General features: G+C 44.9%; 1 protein-coding gene across 3 annotated transcripts in view; it reads left to right on the top strand.

The window, feature by feature from the left end:
• FSTL4 (follistatin like 4) overlaps window positions 1-25,976 on the top strand; it is a 243,501-nt gene that overhangs the window by 99,007 nt on the left and 118,518 nt on the right. The gene's annotated exons all lie outside the window — the stretch shown is intronic.

Below are 25,976 nucleotides of genomic sequence, written 5' to 3'. Positions count from 1 at the left end.
GTAAAAAAAATTCTCAGCTCGAAGGATTTGAGTTGATGCAAGAAGGGATTCTCTGCATGAATAAACTGTAATAGTTTTTAAATAATCGCTGTTAACACTTTTGGTGACTACCTAAGTACATGATGGCATATGGTATGTCAGCGTGAAGCGCTGATTTAGAGTTTGATATTATATACCAGTTTTCAAGCTGTTAGTTATAAACTAGAAGAAGCTTTATATAAGCAGACAGGTGGCGAGTGTTCAGCAGCTTGGCGGGCAGGTGGGATGCTGCGCGTGCTGCTCGCCGTGCAGAACCCCTCCTTTTCCTGCTGCCTCGTCGGCCTCTTTTCCACATTTTTTCCTCTCTCTGGATGCTGGTTATTCCCCGACATCCTCCGGTGTCCCCAGCCCAGTGGAGGCCTCAAGGCATCTTTGGCATTAATGCTCTTCTTGGGGCAGAAATTGAAATTTCCTTGGTTTTTTGGGGTGAGGGAGGAGAATGGAGAAGGAGGCACGGTCTCCTTTTATGCCAATGAAAAAACCTCTAAAAGCGGCAGGTGAGCATTGCAAACTAACCCAGTAGACGTTGCCGCTCATAAACACATCCTGTTCATTGTCTTAAAAAGGGAGCACTTTTTCCTGCCTGAGTTGGAAAGCTTGCACGCTTGAATAACCACCTTTATGTACCTTTTGTGTAATTTCTTTATGTGACAGTTGCAAACGAAGATGCTAACAGCTCTCTTCTGAAGCTTTAGTAGCCAGCTTTTGAAAAGAAAATACTGGCAGCTTTCCCAAGTTTCTGCCATCTGTTGGAGACAGCCTTAAAAAGTACAAACTTGCACCAACTCTGTACAAAATTTGCAGGTAGGAATTCATGGTAATACAGAGCGAAGTATTGCCATGTAGTAAAATACGTTATATGCAACTGCTTTACTCAGAGGGAGACCTTCCAGTTGCTCCAAACTCACGTGTGGTTTGGGCAGAGCCCCCTGGGGATCATACCCTGGATGTACATCCTGATGATTTTCAGAAACAATTTATAGAAATTGCTTCATCTACCAGAAGCAGCATCCAAGACGCCTGGAGAAGGGAAGGGAGAGCTGATGCAGAGCATTGTTTCCACTTTGTCCCAGGGTTTTCCTGGTGAAGCTGGCATCCAAAAAGGAATAGTCCCACCCTGGTGTAATCAAAGTGGCCTGAAGTTCTTTCTTGTTAGTATAAGAGGGAAGTTATTTTTCTTGTGGCCGGGGCACACGGTGATGGAGAAGGGCATCGTGAGGACCTCACTCCATCCATTTGCATATGTAGCTCTGCGAACGGGAAGGTGGTTGTGAAGTGACAGTGAGTTCAGGTGAGTTTGGATCCCAAAGTCACGAGAAACTGCACCGAGGATGAAGTGGAGAAGCAGAGGCTGTCTGACAGAACTTCTGCTGAGAGAGAAGCAGCCAGCAGGATGCTTCTTTTCTTATTATTATTTTTTTATTAACTCAAGATGCTACGGTCTTTTTTTCTGGGGAAGCTTAGCAATAGAAGTGTGCTCACGCTTAAGCAACAGGAAAGCCAAGCTGTGATGTGAGGAAGAGTTGAAGACTTCTCAGCTGGAAGCGAAGCTCCTTGCCAGGCTCACCACGGCAGAAGTTGTCATTGTTCAGCAAGCAACAGAAGATGTTCAAGTGCTCTCGGGGGCAGCCGAGGAGGGCTGGGAGAGGCGCAGGGAGGAAAACCCAGAGCTCGTCTGCAGGGTGCTGGGACATCGCCGGCGCTGGCTGTCGAGCTCAGACATCAAAATATGCCTGTGTCTTGCAAAAGGCACGTGCTCGGGGAGGAAGGGAGCTGGTGCTGGCCCTGGCTCATGTACGGGAGCTGCAGGATGGGTCAGTCTAGGGTGGGCGACAGCGCAGAGGTTTTGCCTAGACTCAGGGCTTCAACGTACCAAAGGGGAGAGTGCTGCTGCATTGCCTCTCACCACATTTATATTTTTAATCTCGGTGTTATGGGAGATCCCGTCTCCCTAAGGGAAGCATCTTGGCTGGGTAAGCCTGGGGGTGTTTGCCAGGTCCCTGCCACAGGGCAGAAGACGAGGATTTTCCCATAGCCGGTTGCTGTTAGGTGAGGAGACACCAGGGCAAGAGTAGGGTGTTACAGAAGATGATGCTTTATTACTTCCTCAGGAGAAGTATTTTTATTTTTTTTTCTATACGTATCATCGATTGCACACACTAACCCTTGTAGGAATCTCAGGTGCTGATTACGAGCACGTGTTTTAAAAACACTATAGAGTTAAGAGGGGAGTGAGGCAATATGAATAAATATATTTTTATGTACTGTAATGATGTAGGTTTTTCATTGGGCTTGGGCTTTTGGGGCCTCATACAAGTTGGGATTTAATTTTTTGCCTTTGTATTTTATTATGGCTGGATTAAGCCTTAATTGTCAAGGCTTTCAACAATTGCACAGCAATAAATACATGAAAAAATGAGTGTAAATATAACTTAGAGAATGAAATGCAAATATGTGTATTTGTGTAAAACAGTGTGCTCATATCTTGTAGTCAAATTTACATTTTTAAATAGCTGCTTTTAAACACTGTCTGCAGAAGTGCCTTAATATTAAATAGATAAATCTTTCTCTTCAGACCGGATTCACATGTAGAGATAGCCAAATATATACTTAATACAAAGTAACTTTACAGGGTCGCGCACTCTATCTAATGCCTTGTCATTTTAATGGATTCTGGTTTAATTGCTCATATCCCGCAGCTTCAAGCAGTTTTTCCTCATTCTTCTGAAGACCTGTTCGTACCATAAAGCATTGGCTGGGGGTCATACCCTGATCTAAAACAATTTGCAGTGCATTTTTGCTGTTTGGAGTAGGACTACAGCTGCTGAGGTACTAGAGCTACAGCTGCGAAGCTCTAGCAAAACCAGCTGCCACCGGGGCTGATGCTGAGGCTGCAGGTGGGGCAGGTCGGGGGGTCATGGAGGAGCCCCCTTGTTTTGCACCCTGAGTTCATAGAATCCTAGAATGGTTTGTGTTGGAAGGGACTTTTAAAGATCATCCCGTTCCACCCCCCTGCCCTGGGCAGGGACACCTCCCACCACACCACGTTGCTCCAAGCCCCGTCCAACCTGGCCTTGAACCCCTCCAGGGATGGGGCAGCCACAGCTTCTCTGGGCAACCTGGGCCAGGGGCTCACCGCCCTCACAGCAAACAATTTCTTCCTGAGATCTCATCTAAATCTCCCCTCTTTTAGTGTAAAACCGTTCCCCCTTGTCCTATGGCTCCCCTCCCTGATCCAGAGTCCCTCCCCAGCTCTCCTGGAGCCCCTTGAGGGACTGGAAGGGGCTCCAAGGTCTCCCCGGAGCCTTCTCTTCTCCAGGCAGAACCCCCCCAGCTCTCTCAGCCTGTCCTCACAGCAGAGGGGCTCCAGCCCTCCCAGCATCTCCGGGGCCTCCTCTAGTCCCGCTCCAACAGCTCCGTGTCCTTCTGCTGTTGGTGGCCCCAGAGCTGGCGGCAGCACTGCAGGGGGGTCTCCCCAGAGCGAAGTTGCCTATGGCCTGAAAGAAAGCAGCTGATGCGTCATTTTTTTTGCTCTGGAAATCAATACCATATGCATGGTGAGCTCAGACAGAGCGGTAGTAATTCCTAATATCTCTGTAAGCCTCAATATAACAATGAAGCTTTGCCAATTGATTATGTAGGCTTATCCCAAATCAGCCTCTGTTAAAATGGAATTATTTGGCAGGAGTAAGTCATCCCAGAGGGAGCTTAGTGGAAGGAGATGGGCAGTCTGGGGAGCTGATGGCTTTCAAATACCCCGATGGGTCCTAGTACCTACTTCCAAATTCTTGTGGACACTTTAATACTTTCTCAGCTCGAGTTGGTGTGTTTCTTACCCTACCAATGGCCAAGCGTAGGTAACCCAAGAGGCTGGTTGTCACGTGGAGGGGTGGCAGGGGTGGGGTCTGGGTGGCCCCCATGGAAGGCTTCCTTCTGGGTTTGCCCGTTGAATCAGATGAGTCGAATGTCTCTCCTGATGAGTTTGGGTTACGCTCAGTGCCCAAATAATGACTCTGCAGACAGCTGGGGGGATTTCAAAGCCACGGTTGTGCTTTCCGTTGGCACTGGGAGCGTGAGTCGGTGGGTGTGGGGATGAAAGTGAGTAGTTATAGATGGTGCCTGCTAAAGGTTTTGATAGCTTGTAGTAAAATCTTACCAGCAACTCCGTTCGCGTCATGTCTTAAACTGCTTGTGAAATAAATGTAAGTGACAGATCTGCTAGTAGCAATGCAGTTTGTGCACAGAATATTTTTCATTCGAAGCAACCCAGAGGCAAAAATAGATGAAGTGCTCCGAGCGCCAGACTGCAGACCCACGGCATCACTGCACGCGAGCGATACACGTCCTAATGCACTTTGGATGGCAGTCACTCCGACACTTCTCTGCACTGGTAATGAAAACAAAGTGACCAAATTTGATTTGAGATCTGAAAATGGGGAAGGCGATGCGGCAGCTGAAGTGTATCATTTACCTTGGGAAGTCTCGATTGGATTTCCCGGGCAAAGTTAGCAACAGAACTGCCCCCCCCCCCCAGTCTTCAGCTTAACCTCTGTGGGACGAGGGATGCAGGGATGTCACCGGGGCTGGAGAGTTGAGCGCACGTACGAGAGTTTGTGAGGCACTTTGTCTTTAATTAGCACTAGCGTGACGTACCTTTGTCTCAAGGAATTCCCCTGGTAAAACACACAGCTCCGTGTGACAAACTTGGTTTCCATCATTTTTTTTGGACCCTGCTCTTGTGTTTTCTTTGAAGAGAATTGAAGGTGTGTCACCCAGTCCCACTGTCCTGCTTTGCTGGGTTCTGATGTCATGCTATTTCCATGGACGAGGGTTCGTTCTTGGCTGCTGGGGGCTTGAGCTGAAAACCGCCTGTGTTTTCTGCCATAGATTTGTTTTTCATCTTTTTGGAGGCTGGGGTGAAATACGGTATCTGTTAATGAGAATTTCAGCACTAATGACAAACTATCAGAAGGCATCATTCCTATTTCAATAGATGTTGTTTTAGATATATAATAGAAAAAGGGAAGCTATACTCTGGCTAAAAATACTCCAGAACGGTGTATGTATGGCTCTTGTTACACTTTGACAGTTGAGGGTTGGTTTTTTGCTGGGAAAAATGTTCTTTCTGTTTTATTTTATGAAGAATTGGTGACATCTGGTGATCACTTATAATGAGCCCTCTCAAGACTGCCGACAAAAATAAACCTTTTAGTAACAAAGATTTGTCTTGCGACGCGTCTAGGAGAGCGACTGCAATTAGCACGTAATCCCTACCTGCTGCTCTGCTTGGGGAAACGTCCAAAATCAGCGTCAGAGCAAATACTCGGTTTTCAGCATATTACAAAATGAAAAAGGTTGTTCCCTGGCTCTTGGGTCTAATTGAATAAAGGCCTATCCAAATGAAAAGGGCAGTGGTGATGCTCTGGTCCCCGCGAGGCGGGCGCGCAGAGCTCCCGTTAATGTCAGAGGGGGAGTTGTTCGCAGGATCAATACTGACTACGCCTTAAGTTAAATGCATTTATATTTGTGGGCAGGGCATGCGGGCTGGTTTACTTCGGAGTTTTGTCATTCACCTTTGGAGTATAATAACCCACAAGGAAGGCATTAGAAAGCGGGCTTGGCGTGCTGCAGCGCGTCGATGATGAATTGATCGGGTAGGGAAGGGGCATACCTGCTCCATCTCTCTATACACATAGTGCTGGTCTTCCCAGCTGGCACCGAAGCACCTATAGCACAGGTGAGCATCCTGGCAGCAGACACGGGGGCTTCTACAAGCAGGACGATCTGCATCGTTTGCCTCTTTTTTTTATTTTTTTTTTTAATCAGCATCCCAACTGTTAATACCTTTTTTGGTACTTTTTTAACGTGGGGAAGGTTGGGTTGCTGTGGTTTATGTGAATCCAAACAGTAAGGTAACTCACAGGTGTTTTTTTAATATCTTTTAGCAGGAAAAAAGAATGTTGTCTTGATCATAGAACTTAGCCTGGTTTTACTGATAGCGTGAATAGAGGTGGTTTCAGTGCGTTGTCTCTGTTTGCAAAACAACGTAAAGTTTTAAAAGGGTTTTCATTTTAGAGCACGTGAAGTCACTTTGACCTTGTAAAATGTTTTGTGATAGCTTGAGAATTTGATTACAATTTTTTTAATTTGGATATGTTATCATTCAGTGAAATCCTTCTGTGTGTCAGAAGCCTGATAATACTTTTATTTTTTGAATAGTAACCTTGCTCATAATAAGCTATCATTTTATTTAAAAAAAAAAACTTTGAAGAGAATTACTATCCATGGGCTAATTAAAATACTTCATTGACAATTCAGAGTATGGTGTGGATGACTCCTTGTCTCTAGCTGTGCTCTGCCTTAGAGCTGTCTTGCTTTTTTAAACAAACAAAAATTAGCATTCAGGAAAAGGGAAAATACCCCTCAAGAAAATACCGCCCGTTTTGCGCCAAGCTAGTTTTATTGAAGAGATTTGGGTGCTTCAGTTCATTGAACGCGAGTGCCAAAGTTGGGTAAAAACAGAGGCATCTTTCAAGAAACGCAGTTTTAACTCAGCTTTGCCTGCAGCGTCTTTCTGCTGTGGGGGAGCCGGCGGCCGGTCGGGTGCTTGGCGGGGTGCTCACCTGCCGCTGCTGGCGGTCAATGTGAAGCTCTGGAAGAAAGTCCGTTCGTATTTCTTTTTAAGGAAGATCTCTGCAGATTATCTGAATTGCGCAAGCCTGAAGCCTGCCTGTGTAATCCCTGGAGAAACCATGGGATCTCGTGAATGAGATCTGAAATACAGGAGTAATGGCCACGGTAGCATTTCTTTTATTTCTTTGACCAAGTAAGGTCTGCTCTTGCTATTTCGTTTTGTAGCCATTTTGAAAATAGCGTCTTTCTAATCAAAACCAGAGAAGTTCTTTTTCTTTTCCATCTGCGTGACTTTCTCGTTCCAACCCTATGAATAGATAATCAGTGGAAGAGGCTCAGCATTAGCCCTGGCCGACCTTCCGTTGTTTTCTGGTGCCACAAATAGATGAAGCTATTGATGATATCTCTGGATTAAGTGAAAAACAAAGCAATAGCTGGCTCCTTGCAGACACGGGGTAATGTACGTGCTGATACGGAAACCAATAAGCACGTCCTTGTGGTCTTCTCAGTGGTTTGCCAGGGGAGATACCAACGCAAGCAACAGCTTGGAAGCAATAGTCTCTTAATAACTCTGGCTCTGCTCTGTGCGCTTAGGTGGGACTCATGGTGTGACCTTGGGGTGGAGTTTCTCAATGTTGGGTAGTGCTCAATGTCTTCCTTATGTTGTGGACCATTTAAAGCTGGTTTGCAAAAACTGGACGCCAATGTAGCGTGCTGTCTGCTTGTTACCGGTTCTCTCTAACGTGTTTTGAACTTTCTGACTAATTAAAACCAAATTTAACAGCAGAGGCACAGAAACCCAGATGGCAGGTTTCATGAAATATGAGAACCCGCCACAGTTGTCCACCAGAAGTAAAGGCTGAAGCTGAACTTGGTGAGAGACACTGGAGAATCGAGGGAGCCATTATGTGTGAAAATACTTTGTATTAGCTCAGTAATTCCCAGTGCTCTGGGAACAACTTCTTGCCTGTGCAGTTGCACAGGAGGAGCCACCCTACTTTCATGCCAGGTCTTGGAAGGAGAAGGGACAGAGGAGCTCTACACCTCTTGAAGTCCCCATGGATGGACAGCATTTGGATCATGCCGCCCCCAGATCCAGTTTCTGCTGTAGCTGCTGCTCTACAGCTGCTTGGTTGGTTAGGTTTGGTTTTCCAGCCCTGTGGACAGCAAAGAGTGGTGTCTCTTGGGGCAGAAGTTTGAAGGATGGATAGAGGCCAAGTCCAGACCCTTCTGCTCCTGACCTATGGCTGTTTTGCTGCTTATTCCCTCTCAGCTCTGTATAATTTTAGTCTGGATCTGATGGGTGCACCTTGTGCCAAACGTAGAGGACGTTTGGCATGTCAGCAGCAATAGCCGAGGAAATACGGATGTCGTCTTCTCTTTTTTTAGGACGTAGAAGGACCAGATCCTTTTTTATTATTTTATTTTATCTCTTTTCCAAAAGATCAGTGCCCGAGCCAGGCGCCTCCGCCCCCCGCGGTACCCCCAGCGTGGGTCCCCACCTCCCATTTGACTGTTAAATTGAATTATTTTCAGCTTTATCTTTGAAAGCAAAACCGTGTTATCATCTTCTGAGAGTATTTGCAGACTATAACCATTTCCATTCTTCTGCAGGATACGATGCGGCAAATGTTAATCAGAGATCTGTACAGCTTGGATTTATGGGGCGTCTCAGTCCTTAAGCTTTTCCTATTAATTAAGATTTTTAGAGAATGTCTTTCAGGTTTCCCTCCTGCATTTTATTGCTCATTTTAGCACCTTCTTTTGTCCAGCTGCTGTGTAATTTCTTTGTACTCTTAAGACCTCAAACCTCACCGGGAGCACGGAGCTTCGTCAGCCTGCAACAAGGGCACGGCTCCGAGTGCTGCGGAGGTGAAGCTCTTGGCCCAGGTGAGACCGTGGGGTGATGGGAGGGCATTGGAGAAGAGCTGCATAAGTGCTGGGATGTTCGTGACATATGAATTCAAATGGAAAGCTGTGTTTGACCTCGTCTTTTCTCTTTCGCTGTGTGATCTGACTATGTGTTAAATATTCTTCCACGTTTTTACATATAAGACGTAGTGTGGGTAGCAAGAGGGCTGCTCGGCCACATAGGTTGATGTGCTGCTACTCTTGGTGCCCAGCACCCCAGGAACATGTGTCAGAGCAAACATGATGCTTGAGCAAACCATTTGCGTTCCACCAGGAAGGCAGACCCATGGCTTTTACTGTTTATTATTTGTTCTCCAATTAATTGTGTTGTCAAAAGAAGCATTTGTGGCTGTTTCTGAAGCACAGAAAACTTAGTTTTACTGCTGAAATGCCCTGGGAAAGATTGTCTGTAGTTATTAATGTGGGTAATTGCATATGGCCTCTCTTCTAGCTACACAATTTCATTTAGTTGGTTTGCCTTTTTTTTTTTTAGTGGATTATGTTTATGAGTGTTTCTTACCTACCACAGCAAGGACTGCCAGGACTCAAAGACCTGCTCCGAGTCCTGCAGCCAGCGTCTGCTCCCTGGTCGTAGGCATCCCAGTTATTTCTACAGGGCCGGAGAACTCAGCCGCTTTCCTGCAATGCTCACCAGCTGGATTTCAAAAAAATCGCCCTCGTCATGTTCTTAATGCTACCAACACCCTCTAGATCATGGGAAAACAGCGAAAGAGGAGTGAGAACCAGGGCGTGAAAAAACTGCTCCCAAAATGTGGAGGGAGAGAGGGATGAAAGTGGGTTTTTTTAAGTTATTCTGGAGAATGAGCAGGCATTAGAAATAGCAAGTATTTCCTTCCCTTCAGCCCAATGCTCAGAGTCCCTCAGTTACCTTGCGTTTAATTCCTGTTTCTTCACAACATTGAGGATGTTGTTCTGTCTCCTCTGAAAATGAAGAGGATATCTTTGGTTTTTTTGATGAGGAGATCATCTGCCTGTAAGGGAGATATGGGAGATATCATCTGCTTGATTCATGTTTGAAAAGTGTGAGCCCCAGAGAAATGTTCTTTTCATCACACTTTAGTTATTTATTTAGAAAATGGAAATAGAAAAGAGAATATTTTTAGATTCCATATTTCTAACACTTTTTCTGGCCGGGAAGGGAGGAGGTGCCGGGTCCTCTGAGCGATATGACTGCATGGAGTGTGTTTCCCCGATGCTGCCAGGGGGGTACTGGGAAGAGACGTCTGCGACGTTATCTGCACCGGTTCCTCCTCGCGCTCCTCCTGCTGCCGTGTTCGCTGTGTGCCTCTGTGCCGGCAGCCTCCTCGCCCGGAGACAGGGTCATTTCAGAGTTTGCCAGGTTCTGGGCCCTCTGTTCGTACCCTCTAACAGGCTCTTGCTTTCTGGTCTCCACCTGCCAGCGAACGCCCTGGAAGACAGCGTCTGATTTCCTCTAATGGCTGATTTGTTTCAGGGGTCAGAAAGGGTGTCTGTAAATTACTATATAGCTTCTTATGCATTGTCTGGATAAAAGGAGTATTCTTGATTTTGAAATAATGGTGGAAGAACAGCAGACTTTCCTGAAGATTTTTTTTTTTTGTACGTGGATTAGATCCTCCTCCTCTTGCTTTGTCTCAGTAAAACCATCCGCTGTAGCGGGAATGTGCCACCACCACAGGTGGGCAGATGCTGGGCCAGGTCGGGGGATGCTCTAGCTTTTCATTGTGGCTGGTTGCAACAGAGAAAGCCTAATGCTCCTGGGGGTAACGGGAGCAAGATGTCTGTACAGGAAAATTGTTGGAAGTTTGTTACCCTGAAAAACTGAAGAATTTCCTTTATAAATTTTATTCTGCCCGCTGTGCCTGGAAATACCTGTCTGGGTCCACAAACTTTGTCTGAATACATGTAAGTTGTAATTATCTGCTTTTATGTGAAGAGATATTTAATTGAACTATATCTTTTGCTTCTTACTCATTTAATATTTCATTTGTGAGCAATAGGAAAAAGCACTGAGGGGGGTGTCCAGCCAACTCAGAGTGCCGCTGACGGTATTAGCTACTTCTGTCGTGTTTCTTCCTACAGTCTCAGCCATCTTTTCCAAAACCTCGTTATCTTACCTTCAATTTTACCCTTCTTGAGTGTACTGTTAGTTTATCTATCCTGTTTTACGCAGACCAAATTATGAATTTCTGAGTCATCTCGATTTACCTCTGTCAGCCCAGTGTGGTCAGGGGACTGCGAGAGGGAAGGTTTGGCTCTTGGGTTGTTGGCACCCAGGTTGGCTCCAAAGCTCATCAGGAACCATCACCACAGAGTGGGGATTTTTTTTTTTTTTTTAACTGGGATGTGCTTTGACTTGTTTTATGCTTCCCACATCTACAGCACCTCAAAAGGGCATCTGACAACATCTCACCTTTCTCCTGAGCCGCTGGGATTGGGTCAACCGATGAGTGGTGTTTTTTAGCTCCCCAAAAAAATCATGTCTAGATCACGTCAACCCAAAGGCAGCGTGCTGAGAAAATCTTGGTGGTTTGGAGGTACCCCAAGGCTGAAGGCAGGTATCTTTCCCATCTGGGACAAGTAGCCGTGACTTGGGTGGACGTTCCAGTATTGTACCTCTTATGAGCAGTGCTGTCTGGCAGGCTGGGTAGCTAGCCACTGAAGTACTTGTGTTTGTATTTCGTTTTAACTTAGATCTGTTTTTGTGATCTATTAGCTCTGTGAAGTTATTTGGGAGTTATGATCACAGTTATTTTGGTAAGAATATATAGAGAAGTAAGCATGGTATGAATAAGGCCATTTCTCACTATTTCTATTCAATTTAGTGTGCTAATATTACAATTTCAAGATACTGATTTGAATTTAATACTGTTTAGAAAACAAATACATGTCCAAATTGGCTCCATATGTGATTCATTTCATTTTGTGCCTTTCAAGATGTTTTTAACAGCTGATGTATGAGTGTGGTGGGAGATTGCCAAAAGAGATGCTTTCTGATTCAAGTCAAAGCAGCAAAAACTCTTTATCTAAAGCAAGATAGGATTTTTTCCCAATGTCTAAAAAGAACCCCTAATTATATATTTTAATGAAAGGAAGCTTCTTTCGGCTCTACATTAAAATAATGAGTGTCAAATGTAAACAGTTCTGCCAAGATACATCCATTGCCAGGTATTGCAGGCGCTCAGGTTATGATGGCTTTAAGGCTGGAAAGGCAACGGCGCGACCAGCTCTCCACAGCCTGAACAGAGCTACGCGCTTGCATGAGCTGAAAAGAGATGCATCCCTGCTGAAGAGCGCCATGTGTAGATTGTAAAGGAAAAGAAAATAAGCAAGCAAGTCCAAAACAGGTGCCAGGGATGTTTTGAAAGTTGGTGGCTTTGACTTCTTAGATGCTTTTATTTTTTTTGTCCCCTCTCTAGAAAATACAAATATTTCCTTTGCACCATTAAGAGAAGAGAAATTTGTAAACTCGCAATACAGTTCCATTCCTAGGATTTTTATTTTTTAATTTGGAATGTATTTTTCTGAGATCTTAAACTTTCACGGGCGGGGGATGTTCACTGCAAAAGCAGATATATATGTCTGAAGCTTCACACCTATTAGGGACGCAGCAGCCAGCTCATACAGTTTAGGGCCCAACTTATGGCGATAAGGATGCCAGAACTGAATTAGCCAGCAAGCAGTTCCTGTGTCCTCCTATCTCAGAGCCACTGAGAGTCTGGCCCATACTATTGCTGCCCCGGATCCTTGTGTGTGCAATCATGTGAGTAAATGTGTGTAAAGGTATTAACGTGATGTGCGTGCCCTGCTGAGCTGGCTGAATTTTGGGCAATGTGCTGCCACTAAGTTCAGGAGAGTTTAGATGAAAACATTCCCGAGTTTTCAGGTCATGATGCTGCCCAAACCCACTTCTTCGGGCCTCGATGGACGGGAGGATTTCTGTAATGTAATGTTTTCATAGTCTGAATCACAATATGTCTTTGAGCGCCTTTTAATTAAGCTCCATATTTGAAGTTGTAAGGAGTAAAAATAATCCGACCCATACAGATAAGTGTATTTTCCAGGTTCACAACAGATGCAGCTGATTATTTCATTTTCATAAGTTTAGTAGTCATCAAAACCTTTAACTGCAGTCTCGTAAAGGCGCTTCTCACCGTGTTTTCCAATCCACGTAATCTGAGGTGGGTTGGGTGGATTTTGCATGCAGAGGAGGACATGGTCCTCCTGGTCATGTCTGGTCCCCGGGGAAAGAGCGACTGTCCTTTCCTACAGACTCAGGCAGTGGGGCTTTTTGAGCAGTGATGTTCATGGCTGTGGTTGTGAAATTAGGAAGCATTTTTAGCAGTAACTTGTGAAAAGTACTATTAAAAGGCATCCTCCACTCCTCCCCTCTTCCCTCCCAAAGGCCCTTGATATGAATTTGAGATATTTTTGAGCTCATAGATAGTGTATTAGAAAAGCGGAGGTGCAGATAAGCAATAGCTGTTGACTTTGAAGCCGAGAAATTAGCTTCATTAATAAGGTCTCCTGATATTGTTAACAAAAACATGAAAAGGATAGCAGTGTTAGGATGTTTGCCTTGATGTTGTGGACTGTTCCCATTTTTTATTTACTAGTGCGATCTCTAAAAGGTTTGACACTGTCTAACAGCGGTACCGTGGTGGTGAAATGATGGAGGACATTGCTGGTGGCATCCTTCCTTAGAAATGGTCATAATCTGTCAGCCTTCTTCTCTCCAAGGCTTCTGCAATTGTAGTTTTCCAACATTTCACTCTGCAGAAGAAATACCATAGTCCTTTTATGACTTTAAGGAATCCCATCTGCAGATACTTCTGCCAGGTGTTTTTTTAAACGTGCCATTATCACCGTCTTGAACTGTGCTCGTCTCGGATTCTTCTCTGGTTCTCGTTGCATCCCTCCCTTGCAGCACAACAGCTACAGGAGCATGAGGGAAGTGAGGTACCAGGGACCATGGCATTAGCCAAATGTGTATTAACATCTTTCTTTCTTCACCTCCCTCACTTCACAAATATGTACCCATGGAAAAAGCATGCTCTTGGAGCATACCCCTTTCTCAGCTAAAGCTTTTCTAAATGTCTTTTGAGGAGTTAGTAAATTAAACATGGGAAAATAAATTGATTTCAGGGTGTCTCTAGCTTCTAATAATGTTGGGGGTTTTTTTAAAGTTCAGGCTTAGCTTTCTTAAAACGTCTTTTAACCTGAAAGACTGTAGATATCTTCCACCTGATGTGAAAATTCAATATTTTTTTTCTAAGACTTAATGAATCTTAAAGGAACTGTTTTGACATTTGAATATCTCTAAGAAAGCAGTTATGCCATAATATGCCACAAAGCTCACAAGACAAAAGATCCTGATAAAGCGTTGCAGAGAAAGGCTGTCCATTAGCAGGATGAAACTCTGCGTGGCTTTCTTGGGCGAGTGCATGGTTGGTAAACTTCAGGGGTTGGCTTCTCGTGGGGGTTCAAATGCTTGAGGTTTCCTATAGTGGCTTCCTGAACGTATAGAGGGAACGGAGTCTGCTGGAAGGGAATGAATGAACTGGAAGCCAAAAGCACTAAATAACAAGTTTTTTAAATGGTGGAAAAAAGGTGACCTGGGGAATGGCACAGTTAGCCGGAAAATGGTCTCGGTTCCTTGTGTGTCCTAGGGAAGGATGATCAAAATTTAACGAGCATCATAAAAAAGTGTTGCTCTGCTGACGTTTGCTGGTTTGCTCAGGGCCTTGGCATATGTTGAGTTTTCCATGCGGGTACAGGAGGTAAGAAATGGTGGGCACAGTAATTTGCAAAGGAACAACTGGCTGAAAATGCATTTTCGTAGTGTCTCTGTGTGTCTGTGTAACACAGGCATCTCGCACTGCACAGGCTGAGTCGCTGCTGACCTTCTGCATCCCTTAACGGAGATCCAGGTACACAATCTTTCTAGATTTCTTTTTTTAAACAGTGCGACAGAGTTTACACTGTTGCTACAAATCTACTCATGAATGCCACCATCACGTTTTCTGTACGGGTCACTTGCAATATCTCTGAAATATGAATTAGGCCAAGGGGCTGTTGGCTGGTAGCTTTGGGATGACAGGATGCTACCTTACGTTAGATAGCAATATAATTTTTTCACAGCTCGAAATAAATTTATCTGACAGCCATAGATATATCTGCTGCTTGACTGACTGCAACTCAAAACATTTTGTGATATTACAAATCCTCGCATGTGAAGCATAAAATATCAGAATAGTAGTTTTAAAAATTTTCAGATGTTTGGCTGCTATTATATTTAAAAAAAAAAATAGAACAAAACTCAAGAGTTACTTTACTTGCTTGAATAAGCTGGAGCTGGGAACTTAGTCCCATTAACGTGACTGGCCACTGCTTATCAAAGTGCATCAGCCAACAGAGGGAGTGGTTAATTTGTTTTTATTCTCTTGATGTGGATGCAGACAAAGCTATCGAATGATGGTCTGAATGTTCCGCTGTTTTTCTTAGAGAGGTCATTCCAGCCGAGGCGGAAGAAATGTCCAAACTTCTGTCTTACATGGGTGGGAAATTAAACCCAGAAAATGCATTTATTTATTTATTTATTTATTGACTGTAGGAAAAAGGTACTGAAATAAATAAGCACAGATTTTGATTCCTGTCATCTTTTCTGTGCTGCAAAACGAGGAAGGCTAAGTCCTGCAAACTCCCTGGTGTTCCACCATCGTAAACCCCGGGTGAGCAGAGTGGGAGCAATCCTCTGCAAAAATCGCAATCACCCTGTAATCGCAGCGTTAATATGTTATCTTTTATTGGCTTTAGAAGCAAAGTGGTAAAGACATGGCAGACTACAAATTTTGGTGCTGTTTTAATTTGCCTGGCTGTGGTTTTGAGATATTTGGAAGGCAGGCAGGGGCAGTAGCAGGATGGTGGGAGGCTGCGGTGTGCAAGTCGTTTTCATTGCCTGCCATGTGATTTGGCTAAATTTTTAATTAGAGCTTGAACGCTGAATCCCCCTTTTCACTTTTTGTCATATTCCAAATGGTTTAACAGAAATTTGTAGTGATACATCTTAGTTTGTACATCACAAAACCACGCGGCGTATGAGAAAGACCTGACATGACTGTGAGGGCCTGACCCCGCTTCTAATAAATGGCATTAAATTCCTTGGCTTACCTTCTAGAGCAGGAACTTTCACTCATTTTCTACGGCTCTTGTATTTTATGTGGTGCTAAAGACAGGGAGAAAAGCATTTGTGCAAGACCATGTATGAACTGATTTGACTCTCTCATTAGCTCTGAGTCTTTGTACTCTTGCAGGGGGCTTTAGCAAGATGCCGAGATGATTAGAAAAGGTTTTTCTCTGGGTAAACAGGCATGTTATCAACAAGTCTTAGTATCTTACAGAACCTGCCACATTGGAAGGACTTCCTTCCATTATACTTAATTACATCCCTTCTTCAGAGCGCTCAGCATCCAGACCTTTGCTCTTATTGTAGTGTCAACACAGCCACTCTGCGATGCCCAACGCGTGCGGCGTGGTGAATTACACCTACGTAATTCAGGTTCAGCTGCATCCCTTTCCTGGGAAAGAAAGAAAATAATTTTGGGTACCTGGTGGCTGGGAGTGCGAGGCGCAAGCATCGCTTCTTCAGAGCCCTCGACAAATAGAATTTATGTCAATAAAACTGTGTTAAACCAGACTTACCATTATCAAACTGCCTCTCTGAGCAAAGAGGAGCTAAATCTGTGCAGCATTTTAACATCCTTCTCTGCCGCAATATTGAATTTTAATCTCCCAGCTGTAATAAACCTCAGAGTTTTATCCTCTTCAGGGGTTTGAGTTTCATTTGTGTCCTGTGCTGTTTGGACGCAGCTAGGTGGGATTTTGATGATCTCTGTGGGAATGAAGCTGGTTGTACATCGTGAATAAGCCCGTGGGACACGTTATGGTTTCTGTGAGCGTAAGGGTGGGGAGTCAGGTTGGGTCATCAGGCGGTAGAGCCCTGGGAACCACAGGACCACATCACTTGTGTCTGTCCCTTATATTATCCTTAATGCACTTGAAATAAATACAGAGTGTTATGAATATGGAGCAGGAAATGAAAATAAAAGATTTCCTGGTACATAAAACAAGTTCACCACCGTAGTTGGGGGTGTCTTTTGTAGTGCCGTTTGGGCAGGAAGGGTATTAAGATGGTAACTATTTTTTTGAGATGTGAATGTAAACGGCTTTAACTCTTTTCTTTTGGAAGTGTCTAGTGCTGTGCTTTCTTCCCTCTTTCCTTTCTAATCCCAAAAAGTCTCCGAAGCTGGGGGTGGCTGTCGGGATACAGCAGGGCACCGAGGGCGATGCCCTGCGGTGACTCCATCCTCTCCACCATGGTCCAGATTTGGGCGTTTCAGCTGCAGCCAAGGCAGAAACAGGCAGTGTGTGGGTTTGCCATGGGAGAGGCAATCCTCATCCGAATTGAGAGATGGAAATCTGGGGAGCCCTGTCTTTAGGGGGTATCTCCATGGAGCCTGTTCAGGCAGACAGGAGCTGAGGCTTTGCAGGATGGGACAGAAGTTCTGGCACCAACCGTGCAGTGCCGAGGCAGGCAGCTCCCCCGGGCCATCACTCCCTGTGTCCCAGCCTTTAAATCGTGCTAATTCCCTCTCGACAGAAGCTCAGTGTAGTGCTCTCGCAGATCAAAACATAGTGATTTGTCATTCGTGCTTTACCCGGGAATATCTGTCACTCTCGGTGCTGAAAATCTTCAGGAAAAACATGTTTTCATCCCCTTATTTCTGCAGTAAGAAGCTTCCCTCTGTACTTTAGTGACATATATAATGAAAAATCCCACTGCCGACGGTTCAGTGTGGGGATATTGTTATCTTGACAGGCCTCCAGCAGATCTACTCCAGAATTGGTACCCTGAACCGCAGAAAGGTTATTTGCGTTGTCAGCAGCAAAGCACTTCTAGTGCTTAGATGACTGTCCCATTCATCATCTATCATTATAGCGCTTAAGAGAAAAGAAAAAAAAAAAAAATCCCATGAAGAAATAGGAGAGGAATTCATCCCCGAAATTCAGCCTGTTGCATTGGTGAGCTTTTATTTATTCATTCTGTTTGTTGGTCTGCTGCATTTGCTCCTTATACGTGCATTTAAAGTAGAAATACAAATTGAATAGTTTCTGTTGTCTGGGCTCCAACGGGAAGAGGGCAGGAGGAGCGGCGTTGGGTTTGTATTGAAAACAGGAAGGTAGAGCAGATGTATTTGTGTTCTCCTCTCTGTGTTGGAGCCTCAAGAGCTGTCATGCTGCGGCTGCCTTGGTACGGGCAGGTTGAGGTCCACTAAAAGGTGTAGCCGGGTTGAATGTTGTCGTCAGTGGACGAGTTGGTGCAGCAGGAAACGAGAGTCCTTGTTTGCAACATTCATCACACGGGAAGAATCGGATTTAACACTTTACGTAGGCAGGACGTTCTGTCATTAAGCGGCAAATTTTGACTATCCATCACGGGAGGCTCTCTTGATTTCTGGGGTGGCAGATGTTGTGCAGGATGATTATAGTAACAAAAATCCAACTCTTATTTTGCAAACCTTCACGAGTACTGCAGTGGAGTGGTTTTGACCTCATCAAATTCTGGAGGAGTAGGTGGACATTAGTATTGTAAATGTTTCCATTTAATCTGTTGTTGCTGGACCAATTTAAGAGTTTTCTGTGTGAAGGTTTAGTCCTTTTAATTTTTTTTTTTACATTAGAAGTACCTTCTCCCTCCTTGAACGTGTTTTCCTCTTTAGAAGTTAACATTTTATAATTACGGTAATGCCCGTTAGGGTGAACATTACAATCTACTAATGAGGTGCCTGAGAGGTCTCCTAATGACATCTGAACAACAGTCACAGCACGTCGTTATTAGACCATTACATACATCCTTAACAATAATAAATGCTCCTGCTTACTGTAATGCTGTTGTCCTTTAGTGCTTCACAAGAAGATCTTGGAGACTTCACAGTTCAAGTGCAAGGTGGGGAAGTGCCTAAAATGGGCTGTTGTTTTGCAGCGGGTTTCGCTGAATGTCTTTGGTTGTGAGGATGCGGAAGGACACACGATCTGGGGAGAATTCTGGGGTTTTCTTATTGCAGTTGGATTGAAAATGTCAGGCGAACTCATTGCCAGCCTGTGCGTGTACCCTCTGCTCTCCCTGTCTGCAGGGGCAGTTGTAAACATCACACACCTTCTGAGTGGGGATGTTACTGAGAGAAACAGGGTGACCGTAGACAGTGGCTGGCTCAGAATTGCTTAAAAGGTTCCTGTGGTAGAGGATGAAGCTGTCCCAGGGCAGAGTCTGCGGTCACGGGATAGAAGCAAGAGGGCCCCTAAGGCGGCAGCAGGGAAAACCTGTTTACACAAATACCCAAGAAGAAAATGTAAAGTTCTTGACTCCATCCATCACCAAGGATGGCGTGCAGTAGCCTTTATCGTACACATTGCTGGCCACATTTCCCCTGCGTACTTCATGGTACTGGTAAGAAACGAGACAGTAGGAGGCACAGTACCTTTAGCAGGGAGTCGGATTCACGGGAATCTCTAGTACAGAGTGATGGCGAAGTGCTCCTTCTGACAGTAGAAGCCAGTGAATTGTTTGGAAAAGTAAGTTTTCAGAGCACAATAGGATCAGTAAAATTTACATTAGTGCCAGAGGGCTTTAATGTTTATTAAAGCTTTGAAATAATGCATTTGCTATCTAGAAGTATTTGATATATGTGCCAGTCAGCCATAAAAAAGTGAGCATTGGTTATTTCCTGGAAGAATCCAGACAATTTTGCTTTCTCTAATAGGAATAAGGTAGAGGATTGTAAAATGTCAAACGGCAGATTGCGTAGCATCATCAGCGGAAGCAGGCATAAGGAGAAAACGTACCGTTTATCTAACAAAAGCCTGTTTGGTTTGGTTAATTTAAATTGCAGGATGTCTGGGTTAAAGTTGTGATGAGGTTTTCCATATAGAAATGAAGATCGCAAATAGGCTATGGTGAAAAGGTAGCCAGGGCTTGCTGGGCACCCAGGCCGATGGACCAAGACTCTTCCTCATGTAACTTCCGAAGTGAAGAGTGAGCTAAGCTGGTCATCACTGTTCAAAAATTAACCTCTTCCAGTTCAGGGTGACAAGTGGATATGTCGTAGATTTTGTCTTCAGGTGTTTTAACATTAATAAAGTAGCACAAAGGTTTGGCTTCAACATTAATAAGGCAGCACTCCCCAAATATTAACGGTCTGCCAGGTCTATTCCCTTCATTTAGAAATAGCAATCTCAAGTGCAAAAATTAAAATGAAAGCATAGTAACAGGTGTAAATTGATGTTTAGTGCATTGTAAAAAAATTTTATTGGCTTTAAAACAAGTCTTCCTCTTGTTTACCTGTTGATGTGTTTGTTTTGGTTTTTTCCCTTGCCTCTGGTCTCCAAACCGTGTGCATCAAACCACGGATGGTAGCTCTTAACTTCTTGTCCATCTCCTGCTTTTGCTGCTTCTGTACTTGAAGCTGTAATCCTTCACTGACAACCACATCCAATGCTACTGTGTTTGCAGATAGAAGTGTCCCAGCAGATCTGTTGATCTGAGAATAAATATGTATTTATTCATATTGTTTGTGTTTTGGCAGCCCTTGGAGGTTCTAACGTCGTGCTGGGAGCTCTCTGAAGGCAAGGCGAGAGCCTCATCTCAGAGCTTCTAAATGGACTGGCCAGACATGGGACAGGGAGAAGTTTGGATTAGTGCAGACTGCTCCCCAACCTCAATAAAATCCCCCTGCGCTCCTGCAGCTCCTCCCCAAATATTCCTTTTGTCCATCACAGCAAAACCACACCATGCAGAGCCTTCCTACCATCGCTGGTGGTCCAAAGGGTTCACCCCATGGACAGACACTTCTCTCACCCAACCATCCTTACAGCAAAAGCATGAGGAAATATGTAGAGTAGGTATAATCCAGTTAAATCTTTCTAAAAGCAGGGTTTTTTTAGTTGTACAACTCTGTACAGACTGAATATGGAGTTTCCTGAAGTGCCACATTGGACTGTGCAGCTCAGACATCTGGGCTTTGGGAAGGACAATTTGACCCCAGACAGCAGAGATCGTACGGATGGAGATGTCAGTCCTGCACAGTAGGATTGGATTCATTTTGAAAGAGGGGAGATTGGATTCATTTTGAAAGAGGGGAGATTTAGATGAGATCTCAGGAAGAAATTGTTTGCTGTGAGGGTGGTGAGCCCCTGGCCCAGGTTGCCCAGAGAAGCTGTGGCTGCCCCATCCCTGGAGGGGTTCAAGGCCAGGTTGGACGGGGCTTGGAGCAACCTGGTGTGGTGGGAGGTGTCCCTGCCCAGGGCCGGGGGTGGGAACTGGATGATCTTTAAGGTCCCTTCCAACCCAAACCATTCTAGGATTTGTTGAAGCAATGAAACAGAAATCAACATCTGGATTTATGCAGAACACCCCTGTTTTCAGGAGCTCTGCTCAGCCTTTGCTATCCAGAAGCGTGGCTTTTCATAGATAGGTATTTTTACCTTTTGTTGTTATTTCTTTGTTTTGGTTTTCATATTGTAAAGCGTAATAACATGAAATATCCCTTGTGGGCCAGGCTGAGCACAGCAAAGCCAGGCTCCCGTGGGAGGAAGAGCAGCGGCGTCTTTCCCGAGGACGCTCTCTAGATGACGGTGACTCTCTGAGAAGTCACTTGTGTTCAGGAAGCAAACAGCTACCTCAACATCCTGTGACAAGTTTGCTAATCCGCTTCGTTTCGTGTTGCTTGGCTATTTGCCTGCTCTCCAGCCCCTTTGTGGGAGCAGGAAAAGGAGCGTCCTGGGACTCCGGTTGCGCCTGGACCTGTGCGAGCCCAGCCGAGCGCCTTCCTGAGCTCCCTGTGAAATGCCACCACCAGATCTGCCCTCAGCATCTCAGAGAATTTGCTGTTGGAGTCCTGCTGTCACCTCTCTGCACTTCAGATTCCCCAAGGCAGCTGGCAGCCACGCATAATTTGATCCTCTAAGTCCGTGCTCTTCCAAGGCATGTACAACATACCCACTTAATTATCCTCAGAAGCGCTGGCTGCTCTGCTCCCCATCTACGCCAGCCCTCGCCTTCCCGGCGCCGATCCCCTGCCAAATCCAGCCCCTTGGACCCGACCTGCAGCTCCCTCCCCATCTGTGTGTGGGTCCCTCCTGGGGGTGCCATCCCCAGCACCCACCTTGCGTCTGACCAGACCCCTCTCTTGACTTATTTTCTTCTTTTTCTTAACCTTTACAAAAGCCTCAGTGTCTTCCCAGGCTGTTTCAATACAGTGTTTCTCCGTAATTGAATCAATTCATTACGCTGCAAATTTGTTTTGGGTTGGGTTCTTAAGTAATTAGACATTCTTTAAGCTCATTTTGTTGTCACTGTTAAAAACAGCTGTGTGCGGCGCATTTTCCTCCCCTGCTCCCAACCCCCGCATCTGCAACTTAGGATGCAGCATCACTAATTTAGCTTAATAGCTTTTACGGAGAAAAACAATACATTCTGAAGACAAAATGTAATTTGCAGAGAGTACACAACGGACGCGTAGCGTTGGGTGTGTGAGTGTGCGTGTGTGTAAGATCATGCCTCCGTGTGGAGCAATAGATTTATACCAGAGCGGGCTGCGTTGCGAATAAATTAATCGTTACACAAAGCCAGTTTTCTGTTTATGAATCATGCATAATTCACTCGTGATTTCTATTACTACATTTGTGCTCAGCGAATAGTTTGGACAAGCGGTGTAGGGGTCAGTTGTGAATTGTTTGCCTTGACTGCGCAGCGTTCCTTCTTCCTCTGCCTTGATGTTCACGGCATTGTTTCTGGCTTCACGCTTTTAATTGTTTAACATAAAAATAACAGCTAATATTCGGCAGGCAGCAAATAATAAAAACAGCAGTAGGAATAGCTTTGTTTGCTTATGCTATCGCATAGAAAACTTTCCCAGCCCAGGCATTGCTGTTAGTTACATCTTCTTTATGCTAAATGGTGTTAGGGAACGCTGTCTGAGTGCGTCTTTGGGAGAGATGTCCTGGTGGGATGGAAGCAATTGTTCACCATAATCTTCTAGAAATCCCAGGCTTGGGAACGGGCTCGGGCTCTCTGTGTGGGCTCTCGGGCTCTTCGTGTACCACGAAGTGTCTGATCCAGCTCAGGGGGTGGCCGTTGAATTGCAGTAGAGTCACCTGTTGCTGACCAGAAGCCAAAGGTTCTCGCAAATGTGGCCGTGGTCGTTCTGGTGCCCACCGTGGGATGATAAAATTAATAGAAAAGAGAAAAAAAACCAGTCTTTCAGAACATGAGCTGCCTTAGTGAGAGCCACTCTATCCCACAGTCCATCGGAGAGGACAGGTAAGGTGTGAGCTGAGCCCAGCATCAACACAAACCTGGGAAGGTGACAGATGGGATATAAGACTTACAGTTTGATGTACCAGATAAATGCATAAAAAAATTCAGTAGATAGAAATTGAAGCTAAACAAGTTAAAAATAAAATACGTTTGCCCACTGAGAGTAAGTAATCATTTGAAAAACTCCTCTTATGTGCTTAAATCAGGGCTGGAAGCCTTCCTAGGAGGTCTGCTATAGAGCAAACAAATTATGGAGCTGCTGCCGGTAGAATCTTGTTGAATCCCATGCTTGTGTAGTGGAGGAGGTCAGAGTGCTCACATGATCCCTTCTGGTTTAAAAATCTGTAAATCTGTGGCGTACCACCCAGGCAGTGATAGGCACTTGATAAATTACATTTATCGCGTGCTTTCCCACCTGCGAGCTTCCTTCTGCCTCCCTCTCCAGGGCTGCTCCTACCCTCTCCTGCCTGGACCACTGCCCACTCCCTCCCGGGAAGGATACAAATCTCGAACTTGCTCTCAGACTCGGTAAACCAAGCTGTAATTCTTGGGCTTCCCGCAAAAGGCTGGAAAACCATCCGTCTCTTTTCCTGTGCGTTTGGGGCTAAGGCGTGTGATTCATGCAGGTTTATGCAGTTTGGGAGGTAATTGTTTAAGGTAGGAATAGAGTTCTTGTTTATAGAACGGGGAATTTATATTCTGATGCTGTAAGTTTTTTAATATATTTTAAAAGCTCACGGAGTAATAGATGGGTGCTTTTTCTTTTAATAAAATGAAATATTGAAATAAATATACGCTGAGGCAAGTTTTAACTCTTACAGGTTGTAAATGTCTAGTGTTTAATAGTATCTACTTCATAGTATATATTCCGTTCCATTTCTGTGATATATTCGGTGAGCTCCCAGTTGCTGCTAAATTATATATGGATATCTGATAAATGTGCATCTTATTAACTGAAACATATCCCTGAGATAAGCAAGTTAGTTTGGGCTTTTATTGTTAATTGAATTTTTTCGGCAGTAGCAGCTGAAGGATTGCTAATGTTCCTGAATTTGCATGATGTTAAACATCTGCTCCTCTTTGCGGGAACTTTACCAGAGTTTCACTTAACTTGTAAATTCAAAACAGGAATAAAATAGGTACTCGGGCGTTTGAGGGGTTTAGCCGTGTGGAAAGTAGGCGGGCAGGTAGCGCTGCGATGGGAGCACCATGCAATTAGCCAATTTTGCCTAAATGTCACGTCTACGGCACGTGGCTTCCTCAGTGCACGGCGCCGGTGAAGATCCCCGTATTTGGTGGCGTTTGGAGGCGGCAGGATGCTCCTCGCCTGATTATCAGACATCACAGGAACACCGCAGAGCCATTACCTGCAGGGTAATTGCTGCAACGCGCTGCCTGGCGTTTCACGGGAAGCCTTCTCCGAGCGATCAAAAGTCAAATGGTTGATACCCTGACTTCTCATACATTAAGATTTGGGTTAATTTTTCTCCACCCTAAATTGGTTTGCTCAGACCTACTACTTACAGCCTATAAAATGCAGAGCAGGGGAAGGTTCAAAACTCGCAGATGTCTCTAAATTGCCAGAGACCTCTGAATTTCACCAAGCTTTCTCCATATTCTCTCTGTCGTACTGCAGCGAGCTGCTACGCTTGCTCAGAGGAGTCTGTTTATGCAACTTGTTGAGAAAAGCAGGTTTTTTCCTTCCTTTTTCCAACCACACAGGAAAAGTAGGAGGAAAGCCCATCAAATCTCTCTGTGCACGTGCAAAAAAAAGAGCAATTAAAGGAAGAGGAAGATAGATAGAAAGAGACAGATAGAAAATTTGCGTGGAGGAATGGGGATTTGCAGTGAGACCCCTGAAGAACTGAAGTCATCTTTAATTTTCCTGTCCCTGTGCAAACCCGCTCTGTCAAGTCAAACGGGCCAGGAGGCCACGGATTATTGGTGTAAAGAGTTCACATCATCATCTTGCCCAGACTCAGCAGCCTGATGTTTTGGGACCGCATTTTCGCAGTTTAGGCATGCCGGCGCTTTCATTTTGTATGCATGAAAATGGGCTGTTGCTGATAGGCAATTTAGCCTTAAATGGCACAAGAATTAAGGATCCACGCTCATAAATAAATTTGTATCCCGTTACATTTTAGTTTAGTCCTTTTCTGATGCTTCTAACAATACCCAGATAAAGCCTGAGTAAAGCATATGAAAAGGATGGGCTGTTTGAAAACAAAATCTTTCTCAAATCCTTTGATTTTGTCTAGAAATGTTATTTTTGGCAACCACATCTCTTTTGCCCTGTGGAAACGGATGAGAAAGCAAAGCTTAGTGCTTCCATCTCCTGGACTGAATTTTTTCCTGGAGCTAGAAAACTGCCATAGGAACAGCCGAAAATAGCCAGCACGGGCTAAGAGGAACTGTCGAATAAAATGACACCCCCGGTGCCTCCTGCCTTAGAAATGACACTCCTCAGCCTGCTCCAAACTGCTCTTTATTACCACATTTGGCGGTGGCGAAGGGTTTCCGTGAAAATTAGTGCCACTGGAGTTCCCCTTCGGTGGTGGTTTATTTGTGCTGGGTTGTTATTATGCTCCCCCGGGGTGGTCCTGCCGTTGCGGGTGGGTTTCTGGCAGGTGATGGTGTGGGATGCAGGGAGCCAGGGATTACTGGGATTAGCAACAGATTTTCCAGGGCTGGAGCCCAGAGCTGAGAGCACGTGGGCTGCGCCCAGGGAAACCTCCTCCAGGGCTTTTGGAAGGTCACAAGAAGTTTGAATCTCGGTATATACCTTCTTGTGCGGATAATCGCATTCTTTTGTACTTAGCCTGGATGCTAATGACCGCGCAGCTTTTGTCACGGATTTTACGAAGAGCTGCTGGTGCCACCAACCTGTTGTTGTGCCGAAAAATAGCTCAGTAACCAGCGGGGCTCAAATCCTCCAAAGACTTCTGTACGTGGGTAGGTTCCCACCTACTGTCAGGCTAGCTGTGCACCAAGGACTTCAACCTTGGTGCTCTATAGCTGT

Source organism: Chroicocephalus ridibundus, chromosome 11, assembly GCF_963924245.1.
Source record: "Chroicocephalus ridibundus chromosome 11, bChrRid1.1, whole genome shotgun sequence".
Lineage (NCBI taxonomy): Eukaryota > Metazoa > Chordata > Aves > Charadriiformes > Laridae > Chroicocephalus > Chroicocephalus ridibundus.
This window is presented reverse-complemented; position numbering and strand designations above follow the sequence as displayed.